General features: G+C 41.3%; 1 long non-coding RNA gene across 1 annotated transcript; it reads right to left on the reverse strand.

The window, feature by feature from the left end:
- Window positions 1–1849: 1849 nt before the first annotated feature.
- On the reverse strand, window positions 1850–13765 carry LOC114067307. Its single transcript, XR_003573374.1, has 4 exons — window positions 13601–13765; window positions 12254–12331; window positions 10871–10942; window positions 1850–1943 (listed from the first exon to the last, which is right to left on the reverse strand). It is a non-coding gene; the product is annotated as an uncharacterized LOC114067307 (long non-coding RNA).
- Window positions 13766–14150: the final 385 nt, after the last annotated feature.

A 14150-nucleotide genomic window follows, 5' to 3' on the forward strand; every position in this document is an offset into this window, starting at 1 on the left:
CTGTTCCCTTTTTCAGAGTACTTCAGGGTTTCAGAATCCATTAAATTGAAGATTTAATGAGTTTATGTTGCCAGTACATGGCTTAGCTGAGTATTATTTGTGTTTACTTATACACGTGTACACACACACACACACTGTAAACTTGGAGAATGACCTATGGCCTACTAAGGTGGAACTGGTCACACTTTGTGTTCACTCAAAGTGTTCAAAGGAAACACCTCCCCTCCCCCCCAAAAAAAAAAACTTTAAATCTTTCACTGGAATTGGGCTGGCATGGAAAATCGTGTTCATATTGTACTCATTTGTGGTCTGCTGCTCAGGAATTTTAACTGATGACAATTCAAAGATAAATTTGCTTTAAAAATAAATGATGAAAAATAACTGGCTTCTCTGGCTCTTATTTCATAATCTCCAAAGTATGTTCAGATTTATATAATTACAGTAGAAAATAGAAGTCTAAAAATGAAATCCGGTTTCGCATTAGAGCAGCCGGAATTAATAGGATTCTTCTTTCAATCCCTTTGTTTTCTGCTGGAGAACCAAACTCCACCATGAGTGGGGAAATCATGGTGTTCTGCCCTGTTTGGGCTCTGATTGATGTCGTGGCATGGGAGCTACAGGCTTCTCAGCTTCTCTGAGTTGAGAAGATAATCAGTGGGAAGCCCATTAAACGTGCTCACAACTGGGCAGGTATTTTACTGAAGGTATATTTACTCAAGCTCAAAGTTGGGACACTTTGGACAGTTTTTACATCTATTTGTAACCTCTAAATGTGGCTTTCAAGCACTCATTGCCTTCTTTTAATTTACAAGAAAAAAAGCCAGACTTTTTTTTCTTTCCTTCACACAGCGATAATTTGGAAGCTGAAGGTGTTATCATGTAACTCAAAAAACAGGAAAAAGATCCAAAGCAGCTTAAATATCAGCCTGCTGTGTGAGGTGGAGGGCCTAAGGTGTGACTGCAACCTTAAAATCAGCTGGAGGGCAGCAAATTGCCTTGCTGGACATGGAGCTGGACAGTAATCCAGCTCTGGGGACCCCAGCACAGGACAGGGAGCTGCTGGAGAGAGTCCAGAGGATCCCACTAAGATGATCAGAGGGATGGAGCAGCTCTGCTGGGAGGAAAAGCTGAGAGAATTGGGATTGCTCAGCCTGGAGAAGAGAAGAATTTGGGGTGAACTTATTGTGGCCTTCCAATGCCTGGAGGGAGCATGAAAGAAGGATGGAGAGAGACAATTTACAAGAGCCTGCAGTGATAGGACACAGGGAATGGCTTCAAATTGAAGGAGAGGAGATTTAGATCAGATATTAGGAAGAAAATCTCAACTGTGAGGGTGGACAGGCCCTGGCATAGGTTGGACAGAGAAGCTGTGGCTGACCCTGGATCCCTGGAAGTGTTCAGGAACAGGTTGGATGGAGCCCTGAGCAACCTGGGCTGGTGGAAGGTGTCCCTGCCCATGGCAGGGGGTGGAACAGGATGAGCTTTAAGGTCCCTTCCCACTCAAATCATTCTAATTCTCATGAATTTGTAAAGTGAAAATTTATTTCACTAATTTCCTCGAAACTAAGGTTGGCCAAACCTATTTCTAGCGTCAATATTCTTCCTAATCCAAATTCAAATTTACTTTATAGTCTGTTTATTACAAACCATGCCCCAAATAAAAATACAGCTTGTACCTCTCCTACTAAAGACCTTTACAAAAGCTGACAATACCGTATATATGTTGCCTTTATCTTTTCTAGCCATTGTTACCAATATCTATACATTCTATAACTTGCTACAAGCTTCAGGGATGTCCCAAGAAATTTAAAATAAAGTAAATAAATGACAAAGTGAAATATAAAATGCGAGAGATTTACCTGCAGAACCAAAAAATCTGTGGCTAAGTCACATGGTGCAGCTTGTTGCTCCTCTGAGTAGCTCTAATACAATGATGTTCACACCTGAGAGGGAAAGCAGACACAGTCCAAACAGGGAATTCCTGGAAGAAGCAATGCAAAAACAGAGTAAGATTTCACAAATATTTGCAAATGTGCTCCAACTTATCTCTAAAATCATTCACTGGGCATCTGCTCTTTCTCCAGCTCTGAGGTGTTTGGGTGATACGTAAATTTGATATGAATTTATAAAATCAACAGCTTATGTTAATTGAGATATGGAAACAAAATGATCAGTTTCAGAATTGAAAGCATGACCCTTCAATTAAAAAAAAAACAACAACAACACAAAAAAAACCCAAACAAAAATAAAACAAAACCAAACAAATAGAAGTGTTTCTCTACCTCTACCAACCTAAACTTTCAGGCCTCCAAGCGAACACAATGAACATTTCAGTAAAATCACCATCCATGAGATTGCATCTTTCTCCTTTTCTGTGGGACCTGCATAAACCCTGCGTGGTGCCACCCCTTCCCTCCTAATCCCATCAATCCTTTTCCCAGATTTACCTTCACAACATTCCACCTCTCCCTCTGTATTATCCGGTGCTTCTCCAGCGATACCACCCCTCAGGTGACATCCATCCCCTCCCTGCCACTCCTCCCCTCATCCAGATTTATGTCACCTGTGGTCCAAGGCCTTCTTCCCCCATTTTTCCACGTCTCTGGCTTCTGTGGGGGCAGTAAGGAATCAGCTTTCTGATTAATGGTTTCACAGATGAACGTGTATTCATTTATTGACACATATTTTAAAATAACTGAGACCTGCTAAGCTGCCTATAAGGCTTGATATATGATATGATATATCATATGGATATAATATGATTGACTGGATGATCTACAAATGTAAGTCACCACTCATTCCTTGTCATGTTCAATATTCTGTCTAGTTTTTCACCAGATTATTTGAAACAGGGTCGCTGTCTTCATGTGTGTTTTTATAGGTTTTACCACAATAGGATTCTGACATAAATTACAGTCTTGGGATTGCCAGCAATTTTGTTAATAATAACTGCAATAATAAAGCAAAACAATTCCTTGTGGTGGGCTAATCTTTTAAGCTGTAAAAGCCTGGATTGATTACTGAGTACTAACTCATCTCTGCTGCATGAGGAGGATTGAATACTTTTCTGGACACCAAAAGCAGAAACGGAAATTTAAAACTCCTCGGCACGTGCACCCAGCTCCAGGCAGAGTGGAATTCCACAGAGTCACAGAATGGTGTGGGTTGGAAGGGACCTTAAAGGTCTTCCAGTCCAACCCTCCTACAATCAACAGGGGCATCTTGCTCCAAGCCCCGTCCAACCTGGCCTTGGACACTTCCAGGGATCCAGGAGCAGCCACAGCTTCTCTGGGAAATCCATCCTAGTCCCTTCCCACCCTCCCAGCCAGGAATTCCTTTCCAATCTCCCATCTGTCCCTGCCCTCTGGCAGTGGGAAGCCATTCCCTGTGTCCTGTCCCTACATCCCTTGTCCCAAATCCCTCTCCAGCTCTCCTGGAGCCCCTTTAGGCTCTGGAAGGGGGATGTTCTGCTGAGACAGAAGTTCTTTGTGACAGTTCAGAATGTAAAATGTTATCAGACTGTAGAAAAAAGCTGCATAACAGCTCAGGGTCCTGCATATGGATACAAATAGATATAATGTGGAATAACCTGCTGGATTTTTGGCCTTGATAATACTTGGCCCGGCTGTAGTTCCAGACACAGTCATTAAATACTCAGGACAAGAAAGATGTGGACAAGTTGGAGAGAAACTAAAAGAGTGAGAAAGATAAGCATGTAGGAAAACAGAATTTCTAGGGAAAAAATAAATGTAAGGAATTAGGATTGTTTACTCCATAAAAGAAGAGGCTGGGGGAAAACTGCACATAAAAATATGGCTGATATGAAAAAAAGGGAGGGAAATTCTTATCCTTGACAATTCTGGGCAGGAAAAAACAGGAGTCCATTGAAATTGCAGCAAAGGGCAGTTGGATGAGATATTGTGAAAAACCTCATGGATGTGTTACTAAAAAAAATAAATAATAATAAAAATTAAATTTAAACATTTAATTTAATTTAAAATTAAAATAAATAATTTTTTAAAAAATTATAAAATAAAATAAAAAACAGTGCTAGTGGAGATACCTGAACTGGACCTTCACGTAAGGCTTATTTAGTAAATCATGTGCCAATGCCCAATTGACTGTCCAGTGACAGTGGGAATAAAAAAAGTAAACAGCCACAACCAACAGCAAATTCTGATTATTTTCTTTGGTGGAAATAAAAAATTAAAAAAAAAAATAAAAAGAAACGTTTGCCTGTACAGAAAAAGACCCACCTTGGAAATGAGAAACATTTTGTGCAGTTTCATTAGGATTTACATCCTTTAATGTGAGATAGACTTAAAATCTATTTTTAACCCAAGAATCTTATTAAAGTAAGAAGATTGCCTGGTTTACTACTTGTAGTTGTTTCAAGCAGTGGTGGCTGATGATGCTCTTTATAAACAATAGGGAATAAATTTAAACAAGCTAAAATATGTTTAATGTAAAAAGAACCTGAAGCTTGAGAAAAAAAAAAATATGTTGTTGTGGATTGCATATTTTACATGCAATTTATGCTGCAGTTTCTCTTCATTAACCACATCTCGCAGATTTTTCAAAGCACCAGCATGAATATTATTAACATGTGATAAAAATGTGTTTAAAATAATGTATAAAGCTGTGTATTTAAAGAAAAAAGTTTAGGTATAATGAGCAAGGGTGTCTGTGCATTATATATTGGTTTGTGGGATACATAAACCAGGCTCTGTGTGCACAAATACACATATATATTGCTTTAGAGCTGGTGTTTTAATTAAACTGAACTAGACCTTAACAAGAACATCCAATTCATTATTCTTTCTGTTCTATAGATTCTTATTAGTTTAAGCAGATATAATCCATTCTGGAATGTGGCATGTAGACATTGCCAGAATCTCCTTTTATTTCTTTCCTTACCATTGGTTTCCTTCTACCACAGGAATCTCAGGAAATACCTTGTAGCCTTCAGGTTTTTTCTGCAGTACAACCGGTTTGTCTGCATCTTCCAAAATTTGGTAGCATGGTATTGATAGAAACGATTGATAATGGCAGACACGGGTCCTGAAAATGACAAAAATCAAAAAAACTTATAGTCTGAGCAATTAAAAATACCCAATATCACCACATCTTTCTGGTCCTGGTAACATTTCATAGAATCCTATGATGGTTTGAGCTGGAAGGGACCTTAAAGATCATCTAAAAGATCTAAAGATTATCTAAGATCCTTAAGACCGCCTGCAATGGGACATCTTCCACTAGCCCAGGTTGCTCCAAGCCCCGTCCAACCTGACCTTGGACACTTCCAGGGATCCAGGGGCAGCCACAGCTTCTCTGGGCAACCTGTGCCAGGGCCTCCCCACCCTCACAGAAAAGAATTTCTTCCTAATATCTCACCTAACCCTACTTTCTTTCAGTCAGAAGCCATTCCCTGTGTCCTGTCCCTCCATCCCTTGTCCCAAGTCCCTCTCCAGCTCTCCTGGAGTCCCTCGAGGCCCTGGAAGGGGCTCTCAGGTCTCCCTGTGTCATCAGACTCAAACATAACATTCTGAAGTGGCACCTTTCTGTCATTTTAGGGGAAAGTCTTTGAAAGACACTCAGTATTGATTACATTTACTCCTGCTGATGTAAATGGCAGTATTAGTAGGTGAACAGAGCATTTTCACAAATCCTGTCCTGCCTAATGTCAAGGACCAGCCTAAAGTCTTCATCAGTACCATGCTGGGATTTGGTTTGTATTAAATTTTTCAGACAAAATAAGAAGTGTCTGTGGATATTTTCTAACTTTCAATGAAGGAAAACAAGACTTTTTTTTTTTTTTTTTTTTTTTTTTTTTTTTTTTTTTTTTTTTTTTTTTTTTTTTTTGCCTGTTTTCTTTTATGTTATCTTTTTCATTTCAGTTCTCCTGCACTTTGATATTGGAATCAAAGCTTCACTACCAATTCTAACATTTCTTTTAAAGCCATCTGTGTGTCTCTCCTATGTCTAGTTAGAATAATATTAGAATAATGGAAGTCCCTATTCCATGAGAACATTCATTTTGGGACATTTAGTGATATATTACTTTATTTAAGATTTATATAAAAAATTGGAAAGTGGAAAAAGTTGAATTTAATATAAGTAAGGAAGAGAAATAATTTTATAAGTGTATCACAAGCAACACAATTTCCTTGAAAAAATAGGCTCAATATAATGATAAGGACTTAAAAGACATTAAATTCTCATTTCAAATCCTGCAAAATTCTTTTCCTTCCCCTCCCAATTTTCACCAAACTGTTTCTTTACCCCATCTTTTCACCATGTATCATTTATTGGAAGAGGTCTGCAGCTCACACTGATGTTTATTACTTGTTTATACCTATTTTGGCAGAATCACAGTGGCATTCCATCAGCTTTCAGTGCTGCTCAGTTCACCTGTGAAATGCTAATATTCTTCTCCCAAGCCACAAAACCAGATTTTTTGGCCTTGGCATAATAAGCTTTGAATAACAGTCTGCTTGTTGTCCCAAGAAAGGAGAGAAGACTTCCTGCACTTCAAAATTCAAGGCTGTGTGTCACTGTAAACCAGGGGCCAGGGGCTGGAATTATTGTTGCATTATCTGTCCAGCCTCCCCTTGCTCTTTATCTAATTAATGGATTATTTTCCCTCACAGGCCACAGAAGAACAGTTCACAAATATTGCTCCACACCTGAAAAACTGTTTAAAAAGTGCAGCAAAACAAACTCAAGAAGGTTTCTTAAAAAGTAAGGGAGAGCATTGCCCTAAATGAAGGTTGTTTTCTATAGGAGAAAGAGGGAAAAGGGTCACTTGGTTTTTAACTTTCTACTTATTTTATCAACTTGACTTTGTGCGTCTGTTTTACAAGTTACTTCCTGAATTTTCAGCTGGCTGGATTTCCCCTTGCAACTGGAGGGTTCTCTTCTTAAAAATATTGGCAGCTCCATGTTGATAAAAATTCAATCAGTAAATAAGTCATTTTTGAAGCAGGGCTGACTGTGTACAGGTGGAATCACGGAGTCATGCAGGTTGGAAAAGCCCTCCCAGTCCGTGGAGTCCACCCTGTGCCCGAGCCCTACCTTATCCTCCAGCCCAGAGCACTGAGTGCCATGTCCAGTCACTCCTTGGACACCTCCAGGGATGGGAACTCCAAACCTCCCTGGGAAACTCCTTCCAGTGCTTGACAGCCCTTTCTGTGAGGAATTTTTTCCTGGAAGAACAGTTTAAACCAGGTAGAACTCTTTAAACTAGTGGAGGAGCACTGAAAGTGCTCCTGGTAAAGCAGGCTGGGACATGAAATTGGGGCATTCCGAGGCTCTGGGGGAATGTACACCTGGATCTGATTCTGAATCCAAGATTTGGATGTGCTTGCTGTGCAACCAGTTGTGATGCATCCATAACCAGATCCAAAGAGCTGAAAAAATGATCCATTAATGGTAGTTCTAAATGAGTGCCAAGGCAGTGCAGCCCTGAGCCAGGCTGTAAAACATCCTGCACTTCTCCTCTCCCAGTGAACCCTCTTTCATCCCAAGTAAATCACAGCCCAGAGGGAAAGTCCAGTCCAAATTAAAACACCCAGATTAATGATAGCCCCCAGACTTGTTCAGTTATCTGATTTTCCACAGGAACTCATGCTCAGCTTCATCCCATCCTACTTCAGATGTTTAAAAGTGATATCTCTGCTAGACACCTACAAAGTTTGGCCTCCCCTGCCATGGCCCGGAAAAGGGAGACTCTCCTAAAGAGTGTCTGGCCACGGGTGAATCCAGGGTTGCATTCAATGAATTTATAATGAAGCGAGGCAGGGACTGGTGCCTGGTTCTCAAGGCAAGGATTAACCTCCAGGGCTGCCTGACCTCCCAGAGAGCAGCGTGGGGTCCATGCTGGGGGAGGAATCTTGTTCCCAGTCAAAACTGTTCCAGGGATGGTGCCAACAGTGCAGGGCATGAGCAAGTGTTGCCCAGAAAAGTTGTGGATGCTCCATCCCTGGAAGCGTCCAAGGCCACGTTGGATGGGGCTTGGAGCAACCTGGGATAGTAGAAGGTGTTCCTGCCCATGGCAGGGGGGAGAATGAGGTGAGCTTTAAGGTCACCTCCAACCCAAACCATTCTGGGATTCTCTGGCCAAGCATGACCTGGGAAGTTGGCATGAGTGGTGTGAGCAGGAGCTGGGATCTCTCTCTGCATAAGGGTGACAGAGAGAAACCAGGGAAACCAGGACATTTGGTTGACTTAGGGGACCATGCTGATGCATAAACCAAAAGGAAAAAACAAAACTCTAATTAATGGTAATATTGATAGGATAGATTAATACTTCATGATTTCCTCAAAGCTGTGTTGACTCTGCTGACCCTGACTGAGTGTAAATCCCTCAGCAATGCTCTCCTGTTCTGCATCACCCAGGCAGCAAGTCTTGGCTTTAGGATTAAGTCTTGGCTTGAGTAATAAGACAGGATTGCTTAAACCAGGATCTTTCTGAGGCTTTAGAGCTTCTGCATTAAGCCTGAAGTTAAGACCAGAAATGAAAGGATATTTATTATCAAACAACAGCCTTTGATAGCACCAGCTTGGACATGTGACATGATTTGGAGATGTGACAAGTCCTTTGACACCAAGATCTCAGTGCTGCATTGGAGTTGTCTCCTGCCTGCTGCACCACACTCCTGCTTGCTCCCCACTCATTTATGGAAAAGACATGATCCAAGTCCCTTTTTGTAATATCCAAACATATTTCACTGCCCAAACAGAGATGTAACCAAAATTCCCACCAAGACACAAGCACAGCAGATCCATTTTCCTTCTCCCACCTTGTTCCAGAGCCCTGGATATCTTTGCTTCTGGGCTGCAAATTTTATTTATGTAGTTGTGCATTTCTGCCCTTCGGATCATGGGCATGTTCATCCAGCAACAAGATAACAGCTAAAAATAGTGAGTTTTCCCTCTTCTCCCAAGAAGCAATCAAGTCTCTGAGGTCTACATGCAACCCCAAATTCTTGAGCTAAAAGTTAAGGCAGCCTTTCCCTGGGGAAAAGCTAACTTCATTTATAAAACACATTTGATTTCCTTTTTCTAATCTCTCCGTAGCCTTTTTCCACTGCTGCGTGCTTTAATTTCGCTTTCAGTCAGAAGTTTAAAAACTTTAGGCTTCTAATAACTGGAAAAAAATGGTTATTTAAAGATAACTGCAACTTGCTTAACATGCCAGACTATCATATGCTCGCTTCTTTGAAGCTGCAAATTAATGACGAGCAGGAACAGTGACTATCTTTCAGAGAAAACTGACCTCTTTCTAATGGCTCATCGCTAATGTCATCTGTCTGCTGCATCTCATTATGGGAATTTCACGGAGTAGGGAAGTATCTTAAGGCTGTGCACAAATAAAAAGGACCTTCTAGTATTGAGCACTTTGAAAATTTTTGATCTCTCAAAATACCTTCCTTAGATACTGGTTTCCCCTTTTGTGCATGGCACGCTGCTTATGTCATCTATTCTCTGTGACTAATTATGTTAATTTTGTGCCATAAAAGTAACTGAAGGCTGTTAAGGAATAAAAGCTTTTGAGTGGCCTTATTTCATAAACACCCCTTTTGAACAAGGCACATTTAGTCATATTTGCAGTAACAGAAAGAGTCTTGTGCTAAAAATACAACAAAGGCTCTTGAATATGGCCATTTATTCCTACTTTATTAGGTAATTTATGAAAAGTATGAAGGGAAGCCTTTTTGTTACTATAATTTGCATAAAGCTGGTGCCCCATTAATGAGATAACTTCCTGCCTTTTGTGTACCACCAGCTGGAAATAGAAATATAGGAACTTTTCTGTCTCCCAATTACTTAACCTGCTGAGTTCAGAGTTGGAGAGTAAACAGGATTCATATCAGTCAAAGAAGTTGATTTCTGCTGCTCTATCTAAAATATTTTTTATTTAATTAAGGAACCAGTGAAAGCAAAATGTAAAAAATACACTAAATGTCCATCAGCTCCACGAGACCAAGGCTTTAGACCTGGGCTTCAGTTTTTGCACCTGTCTTTTTGTGCTGTCAGTCACAATTAGTTTTGCTGCAGACCAGATCCATCAGGAATCAAGGCAGGCATCTAAAGCTGACAGTTTGAAGGGATCTGAGTGCCAAAGGATGCAGATGGGTTCTAGACATCATTTAAAAATCACCTAGAAACTCGACTGGCATCCAGGGCCCAGACACTCTTGGAAATCCCATTAATTGCCTCTCTGGTGCTGATACTTTGAACACTCTGATTTGGATAGAAAAATCCCTGCTCCAGAGAAGCAAATGAGCTTTTCCCAACAAGGAGAAAATTCCTCATCTATATCACTGATTTATGTGCCAGAAGTTCAATCTGACTTCAGGTTGGCTGACATGGGGCAGTGATACCTGTCACTCTGCTTAGAAACAGAGTTAGGATTTCTTTTTCATCAGCTTTCCACATTAATAGCATCATTTTGACTGCTGAATTAAAGGTATTGTTTGTCAGTTGTAGCATCTCAGAATCATTTATACACAAGGTGATAATTTAGCCATAAAATCAATGAACCAGCTCCCCTATTTAGATATTTTTACACTGTTTACTATCTCTGAATTTATTTCAAGTGACTTAATTATAATTAGGATAATGACAACTCCTTAACAGTGTGCTGAAACATATACAGGATGCAAAAAACCCCCAAATAACTAGGTATCTAAAAAGAAATTTAAATTTCAGCTGCTCAGTCTCAGCGTGGTTTGAGGTCAGTCTGTTGGAGCAGTAAAGATTGTTCAGTGGGCAAACTGCTTGATTAGCCATACCTGCCTAATCTGTTTAACCTGAATAAAAGGCATCTTTCGAAGTGGAATGGAGCACGTGAGGGGTTTGTACTCACCACACCCCGCTCTTTGGTCAGGGATTCCCTGCTTTCCCACCGCAGACAAGCTGGGCTCGCCACCATTCAGCTCTAAAGGAGGAAAAGGCAATCAAAATCACCTTCCAGACAATCAAATGGATTCAGTCCCAGTTTAGAGAGTCCTTTGACACTACCCTGTACATCTAAACAAATCACTGCAAACCCACATATCACCTCATCTAGTTAAAATATGGGTGTATTTAGAAGAGCTGCAATAGAGTTTCCACTGTCATCTTAACTATGAGCTAAACCACGAGTGCTGACAGGCTAAAGGTTGTCACAGTCAAGGTCCTAATTACTCTACAAATTGCAGTGGGATGATAAGATCCATCTCCTCTTGCTTGGGGCACTGGACTGGGGAGGAAAGTCTCCAGACTGGGGAGGAAAGTGTCCACAGGCTCCTTTCAGGAACAGCAGAGACAAACAGACGCCTCTAGACTGGGATTCACAAGTATATTCTTAGGAGGTATGAGCTGAGACTCAAATTATTTTTAGCTTGCACTTAAAATAACAGTTTAAATTGTATCTGAAGGTGTATCTGAAACTGCATCTTCAAATTCTACACATTCACCTAATCTGCTGCCCCAGTGCTGTGTTTCAATGAAATCCCCACAGATTTTCTGCCAAATTTTTCCCTGCCCCACTAGTGACACTGAGTATTTTGTGCAGCCAGTTTGGTGCTAGAACAGGTTACTTTGCTAAAAGACTGCACCCAAAAAAAATTCATTTCAAGGAGCTGATAAAGCATTGGGAGAAGATGAAGAGTTGTAATTCCCAGTATAAGACATTTGGTGGACTAATGTTGTTCCAGTGCAGCAGCTCAGGTGGGGTGGAAGCATTTAGAGAAGTCAATAGTGCTGGTTCTCTCTTGGTGTGAAACATTCACAAGTAGAGAGTCCCTGCTCTGCTGCAGAGAAATCCATGGCACCCAACTCATGTCTCAGGAGAAGGGATTGCTGGCCAGAAGAGCAGCTCCAACACCTAGAAGAAGGACTGTTTCCAAAACACCTATAACAATAATTTGTGCTGTAGGGTTACAGAATCCTATAGGAAACGCAGGAATGGCAGTGGGAGCATCTCACAGACAATGCTGGAGCATAAAGTTTTGTTCTAAGGTGACATCAAGCAAATGTCACATAAAAAAAACATTATTGCATAAATAAAACTAATTAATTCACAAGTTTGTTGGGTTTTTTTCTCCTGCTCAAACCATAAGAATTTTGTTGTCCATCATGCCCTGGTGCTGCCAAGGTCACTACCCAGCCAGAGAGGGAAGGTGCTGGAAGGGCAGGCAGGCTGCCCTTATTCCTCTTCCTTCCTTTTTTGCTGCCCACAGACTGCAAAACTCAGCCAAACACTTACCTGGGAGGTATTTTAGCACATGGCTGGCCCAGACTGATGCCAACCTCCCAGAGCTTTCTCCCAGTGAAAGGTCAGCTGCTGTGGAGAGAAGGGAAAAGAGAAAGTAACGCATCTTTATCTGCAGGAATGTAGAAAAATGCCTAGAAAGGCTTTGGGTGTTCAGTGTTTAAGATTCAGTGGGATATGAGCCTATATAAAACTTGAAATAAAAGCAGCCCATTGACCTATTTAATGGGACTAGTCATTAAAGCCATGAGAGCCAAGGAGAAAACAGCCTAATGAGGAATTAAAAAAATAAAAGAGGAATAAAAAAAAGAAAAAAACCCTTCCATGCCCACTAGCCCAGGGCTAGCTTAATTAAAGTCAAAGCAGAAATCTGCAAGAATAAAGAAATAAACAGTTAAATGTGTTATTTTTATCCCCATATTCCTGGCTGCTCTTTCTCTGCGACTGGTTTCATTCTCAAATAAAGCAACAGCCTCTTGTTTGCTTTCTGTTCTCTGCCTAATTTGGATAAATATAAACTTTTCTAGGCAAACCCAGAAAATCAGTTGTTCCCCTGAATACGGAGCACTGATGAAGATTGTTTTGCAATTCTGATAATTACGAATATTTATAGGACACGGTTTAAGAGGGCAGCACTAATTGGACAACGCTTTCTGGACTCTCTTCTCAAAGCACTTAAATGATAAATCAGTCACCAAAGACAGATAATATAAATAAAGTGATAGATTGGCTTTTCCCCTCTTCCTTTCTTTTGATTTACCAAACAGCTCCAACGAGCTGTCTGCAGCCAGAGAGCCGATCTTAGAACGTTGTTATGTCTGTTTACAATGATTTGGGAGACCAGAGGGGAAAAGTTTGAATCAACAAATATTTTCTACGTTCCTACTGGTAACTCCAAGGCCGGTTTGCAGGGTGGGTATTTTTTTCCCCCCCTCCTTGTCTGTTACAAGTTATGATGTGTGGATGAAGGCTTTTTCCCATGCAGTAATGACTGTATACTGAGATTTCAAGGGGCTGTTCATGACAATCCCATTTTCTGTGTAATTTCATGGTTGTCTTCTTGAATGAAGATATTGGCTGCTCTGAAGCAGGAGGTCAGATGCTCCTGCTCCCTTTCAGTATTGTTCCGGAGTATGTTTCCTTTCAGCTGATGAAAAGTAATTCATCATTTACACCCTTGAATTCTGCCAGCGTTTTTTTGAACAACTTTCCTTTCCCCGTGGTACCTTGGGCCCATGAAAGAGATAAATAGGTTCAATACAACGCCGGGCCCCGGATCCTGGGAGCAGGTTCGGCCTTGGAGGCCCCGAGCTGCCCCTTTCTCATGATGGAGTTTGTCACCTTTCTACCTCTGGAAGTCAAATCCTGTCGACTCAGCCATCTCTCAGCCTCTCTGAAGTGGCTTTGGCACCCACTGGGGCATGTGAGCTTAAAATTGATTTTTTTTTAAGATCTGTCAAGCTCCCTTAAGGGAGTGGGCAGCCAGCCGGCCCTCACAAAGCGCTCCATGTCTAACAGGCACCCGAGGAACTTCCTCCACGAGGGCACTGGGGCCCCAAATCCCCACCCCTCGTTGCTGAGGAGCTGCCCCTCCACCAGAGAAACCTTCCTGCCAGGCTGCCTCCTCCTTCCCAAAGCCTTGGAGCCTCATTTTTGCCTTTTATTGAAGCAGCAGAGATGTTAAAATAGTGGCAGCCAGCCTGGCAGGGGTACCCTTTGGAAGGGATGCTCCCTGGCACTGGGCACGGCACGAGGTGGCCACTCCTCACCTCTGCTGGGGACAAGGGGATATTGTCCCCTACATGTGCCAGGAATGCTCTGCACTGGGCAAAAAGTTCATTATTATGGCCCAAAAACTCTCAAAATATCGGTGGAAAGCGAAAATCAGGGT

Source organism: Empidonax traillii, unplaced genomic scaffold (genome assembly GCF_003031625.1).
Source record: "Empidonax traillii isolate 1590-97213 ecotype Southwest subspecies unplaced genomic scaffold, ASM303162v1 scaffold895:size443256, whole genome shotgun sequence".
Lineage (NCBI taxonomy): Eukaryota > Metazoa > Chordata > Aves > Passeriformes > Tyrannidae > Empidonax > Empidonax traillii.